We start from the raw sequence: 18137 nt of genomic DNA on the forward strand, positions 1-18137 counted from the left end.
AGTAAATCTTGTACCCCATCAGTACCTTAACATGTTGGTGGGCCAATTAGTAGTGAATAGTGTCACAAGCTTGCACTGGAAATTCTGATTTGGTTCCCATTTGATCTCAAGGTTTCCAGGTCAAACTTTCAGTTTCATTCTTGATTCATACTCTCTGCTTTATAATTCTTCTACACTAATCTACCTTCAGATCCTTGTACATGTAAGGTTGAGGCGCCTTCCTGCCTCAGGACCTCACATCTTTCACACAGTCTTTATTATCTAATTCCACTCCTAGTATTTTTTTTTTTTTTTTTTTTTTTTTTTTTTTTTTTGCGGTACACGGGCCTCTCACTGCCGTGGCCTCTCTCGCCGCGGAGCACAGGCTCCGGACGCGCAGGCTCAGCGGCCACGGCCCACGGGCCCAGCCGCTCCACGCCACGTGGGATCCTCCCGGACCGGAGCACGAACCCGCGCATCGGCAGGCAGACTTCCAACCACTGCGCCACCAGGGAAGCCCCCACTCCTAGTATTTTATTCAGGATATTTAGATCAATGTGTTCTGTAGACCAGCAGCGTCAACAAAAACTGGGAGTGTTTTAGAAATAAAAAATGAGTTTTCCCACCTTTCAGACCTATCAAATCAGAATCTCTCTGGAGGTCACTCAGAAACCTGTGTTTTAACAAGATCTTCAGAGAATTTTTGTGTCTTCCAAAATTTCAGAAGCACTATTCTCGGTTATCCTATGTTTCAAATAAACCTTGAAATCTCAATGCCTTAACAGAATAATATTGTATGTAATAATGTAATAATATGTAATAATAATACATCTCATCAGTGTAGATCATAGGGCTCCCCTTGGGGCCTGTCCCCCAAGTTCAGGGATCCAAGCTTTTTTCATCTCATGATGCCATCAATATGTTATCTCAATGGTCACTGTAGATAGAAAATGAATGATTGAGAAGGTGTTTCGAGATAAAGCTTAAAAATAGCATATGCCATTTATGCCCACATGCCATAGGCTAGAACTCAGTCACATGGCACTAATCAGACTGCAAGGGAGATTGGAAAATGTAGAGAAACATGTGGGATTTATGAGCACTGACAGTTTTTGCACCAACTAAGTGGCCTTTGTTTGTTTCAGTCTGCTCCTCCTTCAGTTTCCAGAAAATGTGTTACCTCCTCATGCAAATCTGATGCTGACACCCATGTTTGCTCCTTGCTAGACCCGAGGGTGCTTAAGGTTTAATTCTGATTAAAATGATTTACGTTTTACTTTTTGATTTATAGAGTTAACCAGTTGCCCTTTAACTGTGCTTAAAAACATATACTCTCAGAATTTTCATTCTCACATTATGAAAAATTGTTCACCACCCTAATTTTAATTTCAATTCGGTTATTAGAGAATTTATACATGTTCTGATGACTTTATTTCTCAGATTTTCAGCCATGTTCTTAGTCTAACTTGCTGAGGCATTTCTTTGTCTATCTTTTTTGGTAAGGGTTTTTGCCATTTCTGAAGATATTTATTTTTCCCTAAGATTATGATTTTTTTTGACTGATAGAGTGTTTTGGAGTTAGTTGTGGCTAGGAATACATCACCATTTATATTTGCTGTATTTCATCTTTTTGAGGTTATTTAATTTCCTGCCTTCCTTACTTGAACATCATGAAGAGATTCTCTGTATTTCTCTACAACAACCAAGGTTGAAGAAAAAGAAAAAAATATATATAATAGGAATTCAAGGACATCTGATGAATATTAGAGATCTAATAAATATGAGAAAAGAAGAACATTCTTTAAAAGAGCTAAAATTGGGACTTGCTAGGTGGTGCAGTGGTTAAGAATCCGCCTGCCAATGCAGGGGACACAGGTTCGAGCCCTGGTCTGGGAAGATCCCACATGCTGCAGAACAACTAGCCCGCGAGCCACAACTACTGAAGCCTGCGTGCCTAGAGCCTGTGCTCTGCAATAAAAGAAGCCACTGCAGTGAGAAGCCCGCGCACTGCAACAAAGAGTAGCCCCTGCTCGCTGCAACTAGAGAAAGCCCACGCGCAGCAACAAAGACCCAACGCAGCCAAAAATAGAATAAATAAATTTATTTTAAAAAAAAAGAGAGAGCTGGGGGCTTCCCTGGTGGCGCAGTGGTTGAGAGTCCGCCTGCCGATGCAGGGGACACCGGTTCGTGCCCCGGTCCGGGAAGATCCCACATGCCGTGGAGTGGCTGGGCCCGTGAGCCATGGCCGCTGAGCCTGCGCGTCTGGAGCCTGTGCTCCGCAGCGGGAGAGGCCACAACAGTGAGAGGCGCGCGTACCGCAAAAAAAAAAACAAACAACGAGAAAACTAAATTGGCTGGTTTTACGAAAGGCGAAAAGACAAAGTGACAGCACCATTGACACAGGAGTCCTTCAATAAGCCAACCTCCAATTTGTGAGCAGTCAGCAAAAGGGACACTTATGAGAAATAAGGCTCATTTTACAGTTTTGTCCCTCAGGGCACAGGGTGTTTATCTGATTCAGTCTCACAGCCAGAAAAACTGACTGCTCTTTTTTCTGGACTATGTACCTCTAAAAATGGGGTTCTATTAAGTAGCTCCTCAGTGGTCAGAAGAACTCATACCTGAGGATTTCTGTCTTTGGTACACCTTATGTTTTATACCCTAAATTGAATTTAAAAATTAGACTAAAACCCTTAAATTAGGTTACATAATGCCACTTCCCTATCATCGCTGTAGTCCTTTAGAGAGCCTATATTAGTAATTCACAATCCCTTTTAGCAGCTTCTATAGGATACTTGCTTGGCTGCCTCTGTAATCTCTAGAAGATGCCATAAAAACCTCCTGCTTTGTCTTGCTCTGTCTCTATCCTGTTCATCACCTGTTCTGTCTCAGCTTTCTTTCCCAAAGAAAAGGACTTGGCTAAATCTTTTACCCTTTTCCTCTGTCTGTTCCCAAACTCTTCTTGATCAAGCTTGATTGCGTACCAAATCTCCATCCAACCCCGAATCAAAAAGTCTCACTGTAGGGCTTCCCTGGTGGCACAGTGGTTGAGAGTCCTCCTGCCGATGCAGGGGACAAGGGTTCGTGCCCCAGTCCGGGAAGATCCTACATGCTGCGGAGCGGCTGGGCCCGTGAGCCATGGCCGCTGAGCCTGCGCGTCCGGAGCCTGTGTTCTGCAGCGAGAGAGGCCACAACAGTGAGAGGCCCGCGTACCGCAAAAAAAAAAAAAAAAAAAAAAAAAAAAAAGTCTCACTGTAAAATTTATTTGACTTTTTCAAAAGTTACTATGGTATTGTTAGATAATCTACTAATTTCAAATATTTTCATTCTTAGGTTTTTTGTTTTTTTTTTTAACTCCCCAAATCAGTAGCTTCACAGACTGTTTGCCATGGAAAAGGAAACTGAATTTTATTTAATTACAACTTTGTACCAGTTCACTGAAAAAAAATTTAACTATATTTGTAATTTATAACATGTATAACATGTTATAATCAACATGTTAATTATTCAAAACTCCTTCTTTTAAATCCACAGAGGAAACTTGATTTATGTAGCTCCTTGCAGAAATTTTTTATTGATGATATATTTTTTATTCATAATATTTATTTAACAAGTAGAATGCCATTCATATTGCTCTGCTCTTTATTGTTTAACAATACATCTCAGAGTTTTTTCCATTTGAGGCACACAGATCTACCTCATCTGTTTAAGTGCTGCCTGGGGTTTCAGTATATGCTTACCTGGTCCAGAGCAGAGACAGTCTTCCTGACCCCAAAGCTAATATTCTTTTCTCCTACAGCATAATTCCTAAAAAATCAGAGTCTTCTCACTAAATTTGACAAATGAAATTACTGAGGCCCAAATAGGTCAGGTAACTAGCCTGAGGTCATGATGGAATTACTGGGAATGTTGGGACCCATGCCAGGTGCTTCTTTCCCCCTTGAGTTACAGTGTAGAACTCTTTTATAATGTTCTGTTTCAGAATAAGAGGTACATGAAGTGTCTCTTAAACAGAAAGTCACCTGGTGCCTTAAATGGGGTAGGAGAAAAAGTCTGCAAGTGATGGGTTAAATGTAAATCAGAAGGTTGCTGAGGGCAGCCATTCACTGTCAGAAAATGAGACAAGCAAGGGAATTGCTGATATATTTGGAGGAAACTTGAGTGAGGAAAGCACCGAACTGAAGTTCACACATACTTTTTCTACAGAGAATTCTTTACATTTGTCAGTTTGGTTTTAACTACTTTGCAGTACCAAAGTGCTATCAGTGAGAGACAGAAGAAAAGGGAGAGGTAGGGAAGAGGGGGAGAGGAGAGTCAAGTCCCACACAGTGGTAACCCAGGGAGACAATTTAATCCCCGAACTCTGGATTCCTAGGAAATGTGTGCCCTCAGGTCAGCACAGATGGTAGAGTTCAAGTAGCACATCTCTAATTTCAGCTCCCTCCTTGTTTCTATTTCTTCCATGCATATTTCCAATACTTTCTCGTGAGCTCAGCTATGCTTTTAAAAATGGTCATTGTAATTTATCTAGTAATTTAATTTTTTAATTGTAATTTATCTTGGCATTTGCATTGGAGGCCTTTTCAGAATGTTTACTTAGCCATAATGCTGAAAGTAGATGTCCTTCTGATTTTGTTTTGGTAATTTTTATTCACGTATACATATGGAAAAGTACACAAATCCTAATTGCAACTTTATGAATTTCAAAGTGAGCACAAAATATTACTAACAGCAGATCAAGAGACAATACTACCAGCATCATAGAAGCCTCAGCCTACCCCCTCACTATTCCCATGCCCATCCCCTCGAGGGTAACCACCATGCTGACTTCTAACACCATATGGTAGTTTTTTCTGTGTTTTGTAGAAATGGAATCAAGTAGAATGTGCTCTATGTGTCACACTTCTCACATTCTGTGTAATGTTTGTGAGATATACTCATATTGTATATGTGTGTAGCTGTTCTTTTTTATGGCTGTGTAGCATTCTGTTGTATGTATGTATGAGAATTTACCCTTTTTGATGAACATTTTGTTAATATATTCTCAACATTTTTGGACATGTCTTCTGATGAACATATGTACACATTTTTTATTGTATGTATCTCTCAGTATAATTTATACATCATTTATTGATGTGTATAGTTTTACCCTACTTTCTATTGAGTTGTCTGCATTTTATTGATTTGTAGAGTTTTTTGTATTTTCTGGATATATGTTCTTTGTTAGACATAAATATTGAAGATTTCTTTTTTCTCTGTGGCTTTCCTTTTTACTCTCAATGTTGTCTTTTGAGGAATAAGAATTTTTAATTTTAATAGCCTGATTTTTCAAAATTTCTTCTTATAATAAATGCTCTTTTGTGCCTTTGTAAGAAATATTGCCTACCCCAAGGTCACGAAGACATCCCATGTTTTCCTCTAAAAATTTTATTTACTCTTTACATTTAGATCTACAGTCTAGCTGGAATTGATTTTTCTACGGTCTGATTTACTTCAACAGAGCCAAATGACTTATTTCCATCATTATTCTGCTAAAACTGCTGTGCTTTTGTGAAGGTCATTACAAAACACTAGGTCTGTTCATATCACTCTGCTCATGGAACATATTTTATGGGTTCCATGGAAACCACAGATTTCAAACTCCTTAGCAAGGCTATGAAACACTTCACAATTATACCCCACATTAATTTTCAAGCATCACAACCTGTAACCCCATGTTCTTCCACAATGAATTAGCCATGTCTTTCTATCTCTGTGTTAGTCATGTGTTTCCCTCTGCATTGCTTTTACTCTTCTCTGTTATGTAAAGCCCTATTCTTGTTTCCTGGCCCAGAAATAAACAAAGAAACAAACATTCCCCATATCCAACCCCTACTCCCCAGGCAAATTTATCACTCCCTCAGCTGTTCTTGTACTTATTCTAATAGTTTCTAGACTGTATCCTTATATCTTCTCAATGTAATAGATATTATTAGTATGCTCATTTTGTAGATGAGAAAAGACCAGAGTTAAATTGTCCAATAATTAATACACCAACATTTAAATGGATGTGGAGATTGAATGGACATATTCTCATCCTTCTCTAATAGTTTATGATAACAGGTTTCCTAGCATTCAACATCATTTCAAGGGCATTGGTGTTTTCCTAAAATGTTGTGAGAAAGGAACCAAGGGACACTGCTGAAGTTGTAAAGAAAGCTCTTTTCTAGGCTTGCTCCACCCAAAGTGAAAATCTGTCCAGATACTCAAATCATACTAAACGAAGTTAGAAAGGAGGAGATAATGCAGGGATTGGGCATGATCTTCATTTCTGAAGCCCAGGGCCTTTGTTTGGTTCCCTCTCAGTAGGTCCTGGTAAGCCAAGTGTGAGGGATGCCTTGACATTTGGGAGACACTAGTATGTATAGTGATTGAGCCTTCTCAATTTCATCCTTATAATAAGGATGAGTTATAAGTTATAAGAAGGCAGATGAGCCTAAGAAATATTATTCATATTGTGACACCTAGAATTTTATGAAAGAATAAATGATACAAATGAACTTATTTACAAAATAGTCACAGGCATAGAAAACAAATTTATGATTACCAAAGGGGAAAGGGAGGGAGGGATAAATTAGGAGTTTGGGATTAACATATACACACTACTATATATAAGATAGATAAACAACAAGGACCTACTGTATAGCACAGGGAACTATACATTTTGTAATAACCTATATGGGAAAAGAATCTGAAAAAGAATATATATCTATATATGTATATAGATATATATTCTTATATATATCATACATGTAGATATATATATTATATATATATACATATATATATATAAAGCTGAATCACTTTGCTGTACACCTGTAACTAACACAACACTGTAAATCAACTATAATTCAACAAAAAATAAATTAATTAAAATGAAGAATAAGTTCTCAGAACAAGTCAATCTGTAAACCTCTCTCCACATTCCTTGCCATTTAGCCCCTCAGAGTCCTAAAATGCTGTATTATGCATATATCATTCATGGAAGAGCAATACTTCATCTGGCAATGGAATTTTTATTAATATTGGCATTATTGGCAGAATCTTACGATTTTTCACCCATGGTAATTAAAATAGTTGACTTTTGCAGTATCATTTAAAAATCAGTTTAATACTGAGTTGCCGTCTCTTACAGTGTTCTGTTATTTTACATAGCCAGTAAACTGCTTCTCAGCGTGGCTTGTATTTATATTCTTAGATCTTTTTAAGGAAGTGAGGCTTAATGAGTATGTGATTTTGCTACTCTGAGGAGTGGCAAAAATGATTTCAAATAAAATTGGGGGCAAGAAAGTAGATGACTATAACCTGGGAGAAAAATAAAATGGGCCCATCTCCTTTATAACTTCAGGAGGTATTCTGATCCTTATGTTTTCTTTCAGGTACCCTCCTCCTACATACTTTTAAGTCTAATTTTGCCTCTCGCATAGCCCTCTTCTCTGTGTTTGAACATCTTTACATTCATATTTTATACAATTAGGTTTCTTATTAATCCCCTATTAAGTACTTGGCACAGTTTTATAATGGGTTCTTTTCTTTCTTGAATTGTAATTATTCAGACACTCTACTGAGTGTTTGCAGGGTGACAGTTTAGGGCATGAATCGCCACACAGATATTGCTTATATTTTTATAATAAAAAATATATTGTTTTATGGCATTGGTTATTGCATCTTCTCAAGATCCATCTTACTCCAAAATTTATGTTTTGTCTTATAATTTCTTCTAGTCCTGTCATGTCTATTTTCTGAAGTACGGGTGATAGAACCATGGTAAATAACATGATGTTATTAGAACTAGACAATTTTGAATTGTGAATTTGGAAAATTGAGAGTGCTCTTTTTTTTTTTTTTATAAAGAAGCCCCTCAACTTAGGCTAACTGTAATTGTGAGTTATCTGTGAGGATATTTTACAAAAGTAAAACTCCTGTTTTAGAGTTGTGTTCCATATGGAAAGAGGAAAGGCTTATTTTTATGTGGTCCCATGGTCAAAAGGCCAAATATAGTTTGTTTTGTGTTTAGAGTGCTATATTAAAAATGGGGCTCAAATAATGTTTTACTGAATGCTCATAAGTACTTTAACCTCTGAAAATTCTGTCTTTAGTAAGGTGATGTTTCAACTTGAAATCCGGGAACTCTCTATTCAAGCCAACTTAAATGTTATTTTCCTATATCTTTGTTTTTTAGTTATAATCATCATACAGTGTTATATTAGTTTCTGAAACCATAAGACTCCTAGAAGAAAACATAGGCAGTAACCTCTTTGACATGGATCTTAGCAATATTTTTTTTTTTGGATACATCACCTCAGGCAAAAATAAACAAACAGGATTTCATAAAACTAAAAAGCTTGTGCAGGGCAAAGGAAACCACCAATAACATGAGGCAACCTACTGAATGGGAGATGTTTGCAAATGATGTAATCATCAGGGGCTGATATTGAAAACATATAAATAACTCATACAACTCAACCTAAAAAAAAGAGAAACAACCCTAATAAAAAAATGGGCAGATGACCTGAATAGAAATTTTTCCAGAGAAGACATACAGGTGGCCAACAGACACATGAAAAGGTACTCAACATCACTAATCATTAGGGAAATGTAAATCAAACCTGCAATGAGGTACCACCTCATGCCTATCAGAATGGCTGTTATCAAAACGACAACAGGGCTTCACTGGTGGCGCAGTGGTTGAGAGTCCGCCTGCCAATGCAGGGGACACGGGTTCGTGCCCCGGTCCGGGAAGATCCCACATGCCACAGAGCCGCTGGGCCCGTGAGCCATGGCTGCTGAGCCTGCACGTCCGAAGCCTGTGCTCTGCAATGGGAGAGGCCACAACAGTGAGAGGCCCGTGTACCACAAAAAAAAAAAAAAAAAACCAACAACAGACAACAAGTGTTGGGGAGAATGTGAAAAGGGGACCCTTGTGCACTCTTGGTGGGAATGTAAGTTGGTGCAGGTGCTATGGAAAACAGTATAGAGGTTGCTCAAAAAACTAAAAATAGAACTACCATATGATCCAGCAATTCCACTTATGGTATTTATCTGAAGAACACAAAAACACTAATTCAGAAAGAAACATGTACCCCTGTGTTCGCTGCAGCACTATTTATAATAGCCAAGATATGGAAGAAACCTTCTAAGTGCCCATCAATAGGTGAATGGATAAAGAAGATGTGATATATATACAATGGAATATTGCTTAGCCATAAAAAATGAAATCTTGCCATTTGTGATAGCATGGATGGACCCAGAGTTTATTATACTAAGTGAATAAGTCAGACATAGAAAAACAGTTACAGTATGATCTCACGCAAATGTGGAATCTAAAAAAACAAAACAAACAAGCAAGCAAGCAAACCAGAACAGAAACAGACTCATAGATAGTACAGAGAACAAACTGGTGGTTACCAGAGGGGAGGAAGATGGGGGAATGGATAAAATATTTTTCTATATCTTTAACCTGTGGAATGAAATTAGGAAGTCTTCTCTTTTCAGATTACATAGGATCATATATAAGAATCTTAATTTAGGCCATCTAATTCATAAGAGATTCACAGGAAGGACACACATACATAATAAAGCAAATGTAAGTTAAAGTAATTTGTGACTGGCTCTTGCAAATCTTACGACCCATGCCTACTAGTGGTCCAGTCTCATGCCAGCTGTCGCTTACCTCAAAATAGCAAAAATGCACATTTTACTCAATAGACAATTTTGAATCCACATGAAGTGTTACGATGGGTTTTTACTGTAGCAACTTTAGTACTGGATCAATACAAAGGCACAAAGGTGTGAATTCAGCTTTCTAATCCAGGAGTTGGCAAACTACAGCTTGTTGGCTAAATGTAGCCATGCCCATTCATTTGCATGTTGTCCACAACTGCTTATATACTACAACAGAGCTGAGTAGTTGCAAAAGAGACTAAACGTCCCACAAATCCTAAAGTACTCTCTGACCACTGACAGAAAAAAAATTTACTGACCCCCGGATTGGGGCTCCCACATGAAGGGATGGGGGAACCACTTATATATTTCTTAGCTTGTACTATTTAACATAGGGTTAATTGTCCAGCTGGTGTAATTCTAGTATAAGGCATATCCAAGAAATGAATCAGTGTTAAATCTTATAGTCACTGGATCAGACCAGCTCAAAACCAAATATATGTTGGTCAGCAGCTCACTAACCTTGAAATCAGCTAGTGACACAAAGGATAAATCCATTTTCACATTTTCCCAATTAACAAGTTATTCATAGGTTCAGCTTCTAGTAAAGAAGGAATAAGTACACTCCATTCTCTCTCTCCCATTGACAGCAGCGAAAACCTTAGACAAACTTCATGAAGCAATTGTTGGAGATCTCTAAAAATTAAATAAGAGCAGGTGGACTGGGTAGAGATACCAAAGCTTGAAGAAGGACCACATTTTGGAGACCTATTTTAAATTGTATTTGCTTGTTTTGCCTTCCATTCCTCTTTGCTGAGACATCTGCATCTTCTGGAATTGTGCACAGTCACAGACAGAAAAGGCTCTTCAGTCAGAGGTCGCTGCAGGACAGAGCTCTTAAGACTTTCCTTGCCTGCACCCTAGAAGAGTTTCAGTAATGGAACGGCAACACTGTTGCAGCAAGAGTGGTGGTATGAGCAACAAAATTGGAGGAAGTGATGGTGGCAGTGGAGGCCCTCTCAGGCTCCTTTCTCCTGTGAATTTACCCCCAGGTAGATGCAGTCCAGGATATACCAGGAGTCAAAGGCTCTGCTCTTTCGTTGAGCCTTAGGAGAGGGGGCCCAGGGAACATGATCTGCCCAAGTTCTTTAGAGTCAGAGTAAACTGGCACAATTCATTTCAAAAAACTTGGAAAACTGAATTACTTCAGTTTTAGACGATCTTATTTACAAAGCAGAAATAGAGACACAGACATAGAGAGCAAACATATGGATACCAAGGGGGAAAGGGAGGGGGTGGGATGAATTGGGAGATTGGGACTGACATATATACACTACTGATACTATGTATAACATAGATAACTAATGAGAACCTACTGTATAGCACAGGGAACTCTACTTAATGCTCTGTGGTGACCTAAATGAGAAGGAAATCCAAAAAAGAGGGGATATATGTATACATATAGCTGATTCACTTTGCTGTGCAGTATAAACTAACACAATATTGTAAAGCAACTGTACTCCAATAAAAAAAAAAAAAAAACTTGGAAGACCTTGTCAAGAGCCAGGCAAATGATCATATCCTTTGATAAAATAATTAATTTGTAAGAATGTGTCCTAAGGAAAAAATCCAAATAATTTTAAAAGAAAAAAAATATTGGAGCTTTATTATGTGAATGAAATAGTTTCGTTACATAATCAAATAACTTATGTTAACAAAAGATGTCAACTTGAATTGTGTTCAGCCTTTCATGGGATTATTAAGAAAACTGGGGAAGAAATTAAAATTCATATGAAATAGTATTGTGAAAAAAATGCTTCTAAGTTGGATTTGAGATATGAGTAAACTACTTGAACAATGCAAAAGGTAATTTTTAAGACTGTCTTTAAAAATAAATTTTCAGCCTTAATATATTAATGATACTTTGATGTTTTAAAGAAATGCATAGTGACTTAGTCTTCCTTTGGGGTATAGCAATTGATTTAAAAAAGCAATTTTTCTAAAGAATCCAATATTATATATTGGATAAATTCTTTTAGCATCAGAGATGTTTATAAACAAAATAAGTAGATGTGCACCCATGGCAAACATTTTGGTATAAGAATCAAAATTCTTCCTATTTTCAGTCAGTGAGAGTTTGGAGAGTATCTTCCAAGAAAACTGACAAAGCATATCTTTCAGTTTTCTATTCCTGAAATAATTCACTAGAACCTTTTTTTTTTCTGTTCTTTTAAATTTGGCTGAATAGCTTCCTTGTTATAAAGCATGTTGATAAGGTTGCTGGGATAAAAATGATCAAATGGTTCATATACCTAAAATCTCTGGACTGTGATTTTTTTAATTTCACACAGCTTTGCACTGTGTCTCCTGGCTGGGGATGGAAGTGGAAGTGAGTGACAATAGCACAGTATGTCAGTTCTAGTCATGTTCTCCACTCCAGTTGGGTGGAGTGAACTGAGACATTTAAGATACTGCCAACAGTTTGGAATTCAATTTAGTTAATCAAACACTGACTGCCTGCCTGCTCTGTGCCAGGCATTGACCAAATCCTTTGAATTCAGAGAGGTGATAAACATCATGGCTGCCCTTAAGAAGAGACAGGTACAATACAAGTAATACAAAAATACAAGGGCTATAATAAAGGAATATTCAGTGGTATGGAAATGCAGGTAACAGAATAGCCAACTGTTCCTGGGCTTGGGGGCAGACTGCCATACCATGGCATTGAATTGATCTTTGAAACACTGAGTAGAGAATGTCAAGATAAAAAGACTGAGCCATGAAAAAACTTGCATTTACCTGGGAGAGGACACAGATAGCATATCAGATCCTATTGAAATCACTCAGATGAGAGACAATGACGGTCCAAGTCAAGGTATCTCCACTGAAGATAGATGTGAAAAGACAGATTTTGGTGTTATTTGGGAATTATAGTCTACAGAATTTGGTGACTAAATGAGAGAAGCAGGGATGACTCTAATTTCCTAGTTTGAAGTATTAGTCAAATGTTGGTTGCATTCACTTAAGCCTTGCAAACTTTAACTTGACTTTTGGCTTGATAACCAACTTCCATACAACATTATATTTAGTGCCATCTTTTAAATTACATTTTGTATGTGAGATTTATTACAGTAATTTTTGGAACTCTAGTGAAACTCACTGAAAGTCTGAAAACTAGACAAATGAGTACTATCATAAAGAATTCTAAAGGTCAAAATAAAATGAAAACAAAAAGAAAAAAAGTTTTGCTGACATAAATCTTATCAACTTTAAATAACAGACTTTATTAAGATTCGTATAAATATCATACACCTTAGTATAATAAATACTAATTCCTATCAATTTGATTTATATTATTAATGTAATTCTGATTAACTTCACTTGGTAACTTTAATATTTTATTATGAAAATTAGCAAGCATAGAAAAACAAATAATTTTAAATGAATACTTGAACATCTACCATATGTATTCTATCATTAAGGTGATTTATCACATACCCATAAATCCATCAATCTTTCATTTTTTGATGTATTTCAGAGTGTTAATAGTGACTTTCCCATTCTAGGCAAGATGGAGTAACAAGGATTGGATTTACTTGCCCACCTGAAACACCATCACCAAAATTAGGAGACAAAACATGAAATAAAAGCTTTCATGACATCAAGATCAGGTAATGAAGGGCAGTAAACATTGTCCTACAGTTGCCCGAGTTTACTGCCTTGAGAAAGTTCTAGGCTGTGGTTTAAGGAGAGATAACCCAGGGTAGATTGAAATGAGAGTCTGGGGAAGCACCCAGGTGAAATTCCTTGAATGACAATAATGGCCAAAGCTCATTCAAGAAGAAATAGATAACCTGATAGCCCTATATCTACACATAAATTGAATATGTAGGTAAATATCTCCATAGGAAGGAAGTTCCAGGCCCAGGTATCTTCACTAGTGAATTCTACCAAACATGTAAGGAAGAAATACCAATTCTATGCTAACTCTTGTGCAAAATTGAAGAAGAGGGATTACTTCCCAAATTACTCAATAAGACCAGCATTACCCCGGTACCAAAACAAGAAAAACAGAGTACAAGAAAAGAAATCTATAGACCAATAACCCTCATTAATATATATACAAAAAACCCTGAAAAAAGATTTTAGTAATCAAATGTAGTAGTAAATATAACAAATACAAAGTATGATCCGTCATGAACAAGTGAAATTTATTGCAGAAATGTAAAGTTGGTTTCACATCTCAAAATTAATCGACATAATTTATTATCATAAAAACAACTGAAAAAGAAAAGCCACATGTTTATCATGCTAAATGCAGAAAAACATTTGACAAAATCCAAAATCTATTTTTGAATAAACCACTCAGAAAAGTGGGCATCAAAGAGATCTCCCTCAGACTGTTAAAGAGTGTCTTCAAAACAAGCCCTGCAACTAACAGTTTTATTAATGGTGAAAGATTGATTGCTTTCACCTTAAGATCAGAAGCATATAAAGAATGTCTACTTTTGCTACTTCTGTTTCACTTTGGATTGGAAGTTCTAGCCAGTAAAATAAGGCAAGAAAAAAGTAAATAAAAGGCATCCAGGTTGGAAAGCAAGAAGTAAAATAGCCTTTATTTGCAGAAGACATGACGAACTATGTAGGAAATCTCACGGACTCCTAATAAAAAAACAAAACAAAAAGAAAACATCTAATATGTTTAACAATGCTTAGGATGGCTGATTAGTATGCAAAATTAATTATATTTCTCTACTAACAACAAACAAGTAGGGACAACATATATGAAATATTTAGGAATAAATCTGCCAAAAAATATCAGAAACTTGTACGCTGAAAATTACAAAATGATGCTGAGAGGAATTAATAAGCCCTAAATAGAGATGTACTGTGTTCATGAGTGTGATGACCCGAAATTACTAACATGTCAGTTCTTTCCAAGTTGACTTACAGATGCAATAAAATTCTAGTCATAATCCCAGTAGATATTTAGCTTATTCTAAAATGTATAAGAAGTTTATAAGAAAATCTAAACAACTAAATAGTCAAAATAGCTTTGAAAAAGAACAAAGCTGGGGAACTAGTGCTATCTGATTTCAAAATTTATTATAAACCTACAATAATCAAGACAATATTATATCAACGTAAAAATAGGCTAATATATCAATGGAATATACAACGGAATAGAGAGGCCAAAAACTAGACCCCCATCTATACAGGCAATAGATTTTCACAAAATATGCAAAGGAAATTCAGTGAAGGACAGGTGTTTTCATCAAATGTTGCTGGAACAATTGAAATTCCATAGGAATAAAAACAGTTGATCCATACCTTATACCACATACAAAAATTAACTACAAGTGGGAAGTGGGTTACAGGAGATAATCTGCAACCAATGAGTCATAAATGTGGTTTTAAAGAATTAGTCCCTTCCTCAAAGTGAGGCAGCTCCGGAGCTCCTGGTAGGTTAGGCTGAGTCCTTTATTGCAACAGAGTCCCAGTTCAGCTTCTCCCTTGACCTAATCCTGCTTCCTTTACCCCTCAGAGTTGTCCTTGAAAGTACCCTCAATATTCCTCCTGCACTAAACTATCAGAATTTCAGAGCCCATTTCGAAAAGAACCCAGCCTATATCAGTAAATGATTGGGAAAGACCATATTGGACAGCATAATTAAGAAACCAGATGTTTGCATTAATAAGTAGAGCCACCTTTACTTAAGCAACAGCTAGAAACACCGATTGATACATATGGTGTATTGGCATCTCAGATACATTAGGGGAATGGCTGAAGAGAGATTGTTTTACAAAATGGTGAATAATCCTTGATGAGTTTCTGAACAAAACTAAGTATCATCTTCTCTCAATTTACGTGTAGTTCCACTCCAAGAAAATTAAATACATATTAAAATAGTACACAGATAATTTGTTTTGAGGATAAGATAGCTACTTCTAGGCTCAGACCATTTTCAGTATGGTTTTCTCCTATCTCAGTGACTGCTGAGACATCCAAAGTTGTGTGGGATGCATAATTTTTCTTTATATAGGTTTTCCCTGCACATCTAGCATCCCCATCCCCTGCCCAATTAATGCTAACACCCTTCAATCATTGTGGCTACCCTAAAACAATTCTGTAAGTTTCCAAAAGGTGTCCTAGTGACCCCATTGAAAAATAACAGTCATAGAGGGCTATATATGAATAATGCTTTGGCTTTATTCTGTAGATATTAGGGAGGCATTGCAACCCTTCAAGTAGAGCAGTGACATTTGTGTATACGGGAAGAGAATTTTGGTCCCGGCGTGACTGATAAATAAGGAAAGGGTGTTTAAGATTGGAAACAGATATATCTGTTTTTAGACTACAGCAGCAGTTTAATTAATAAATGGCAATTGGCTGACATAAGGTAGGACCATTGGAAATAGATGAATATATTTAGAAGTTTTCAGGAGTTAAACCAAATATGGTGGGTGAAAGGTGTGATGTTTTGCGGGACCAGGTACTAGATGCTCCTGACGCGGAAGAGCAAAAGAGAAGGAGGACTAGGATGTGGGTGTTTTGTTTGTTTAGTGAATCGTCAATAAATACAGTTTTAGCTATTTTGAGATTGAGGTAAAGGCAAGAATAAAGAATATTTGGATGGAGAGTTCAGTATTCAGTTTGCCATATGTTTATGACTATTTAGATATACAGTTTTACTTATTAGTTAAATTTTTAATCTTTGCTCACTAAATTGGAAGCTCCAATAGAACCAGTATTGTTGGCCTGGTTTTCTGCTGTATCCCCAGTGTCTAAATCATGCCTTGAACGTATTAAGCAGCCAATATAGAGTTGCTGAGTGTATGAATATATGCATCCCGTAGTTTGGGAAGAGATATAATTTTATGAATCATCAGCGTATTTTTTAAAAGAACTTAAGTAGACCTGATTGTCTATGGAAAGTTTACAAAGTGCTGAACTGAAAGATAGGAAACCTAGCTTTTGGTGCTGACCATGCTGCTAACCATGTGACCTTGGGCATGTCCTTGGATTTTTCAGATCACGGATCTGAGTTCCATGGAGGTGGGGGATTGGACAAAGACCTTTAGTTTTTCCTACACCATCAAAACTAATAGGAATGGGAGTTTTATTGTCAAGACAAAACAGTGTAAAAATTTGTAAAACAACAAAGGAGGAAGTAAGAAAACTATATTTGGAAGATGTAAAACAGATAAGTGCTGACTGATTATCAGACTCTACAAAAACAAATACTGTATTATTAGTGGGAAAAACTGAGACACATCCAGATTTACACTGTGTAATCAACAAAAAAAAATGTGCAGGAAGAGGCAGTACCAGCTACTTCTGGATCTAGGGGTGACGGGTGGAAATTTAAAAATATTGAAGAAGTAAATAGATCAGTGCTTCTCAATCTCTGCTGAACCTCAGGCTTGGAACGACCTGAGGAGTTTTAGAGACTTCTGGCACCTGGGTCCCACATCCAGAGATTTTGAATTAGTTGGTACCCAAGTAATTCTAATCTGTTGAGGTTGAGGGACTCTGAGCTTGGATTGGAGCAGTGTGATTCAAGATTCTGGCCTGTTGAGGGGAAAAATAACCAAGCCTTCTGACATTGCTCTGACTTTTGAACTTGACATAACTATTGGAAGATGGATATGCTCCATCAAAACAAGAGAGTGTACCAAGAAAGATGAAGGTATAGGCTTCAGAAAATAGGCAATCAAACCAGGAGGAATACAAAAGGAATTGTGAACATCCAAGGAGAGGTAATACCCAGATAATGGCCATGCAGTAGAATTAGAGAGAAGCCAATCCAAATAGCAAGAACATGGAAGTCTCAGAAAAGATATCCTTAAACAAATCAAATTAATAATGTAACTAATGTGATCTACCATGTATAACATTTCATTTAAAGACTTTAAGACTTTAGGAAGGTGTGTGAAGAATTAGCAACATGTACAGAGAAACATTAATGAAAAAAACATTCAATCAAATAAACAAAACAGTTCTCAGTTGTGAGTAATATTTGTATAGGCAATATTTATGTATTTATGCCTGTACATTAGATATATATATCTAAACCATATATATGTGTGTGTGTATATATATACACACACACATATATATAAATGTATAAACTATATAAACACTGAATACTTATTTAACCAACAATTTCAATCTAAGTATTTCAGGAGGAAATTGTAGAAAAGCAGAGAAAACGATAGTAAAAGAGAACTGAATTATCATCTTCATAATTTAAAGTCAACAGATAATGTACTTAATTTGCGACGCAAAAGACAGCAGGGCATGCATGTTGTTTAGAAATTTGGAGACATGTGGAAGTCATAAAAAACAGCTTAAAAAGTGGAAAGTAGGTGCCTCTATGGAAGGGTCTGTGACAGGCCTTCTCATTACTAGTGCTCTTTGAAATTTGTTGTGGGAGTGTGTCCTGTCCGCTTTAG

General features: G+C 36.7%; 1 protein-coding gene across 25 annotated transcripts in view; it reads left to right on the forward strand.

The window, feature by feature from the left end:
- LOC307189655 (uncharacterized protein) overlaps positions 1-18137 on the forward strand; it is a 2229222-nt gene that overhangs the window by 521290 nt on the left and 1689795 nt on the right. For 16 of the 25 annotated variants that reach the window (XR_013829270.1, XR_013829271.1, XR_013829272.1 and 13 more), the window contains one exon: positions 13248-13352. The exons of 8 other annotated variants lie outside the window; for them this stretch is intronic. The gene's annotated coding sequence lies outside the window, so the exon portion shown is untranslated. Of the gene's footprint in view, positions 1-10107; positions 10734-13247; positions 13353-18137 lie in introns of those variants that run through there. One more of the 25 variants, XR_013829289.1, reaches the window with a different exon arrangement.

The sequence above is a fragment of the Stenella coeruleoalba genome, assembly GCF_951394435.1.
Source record: "Stenella coeruleoalba genome assembly, chromosome: 7".
NCBI lineage: Eukaryota > Metazoa > Chordata > Mammalia > Artiodactyla > Delphinidae > Stenella > Stenella coeruleoalba.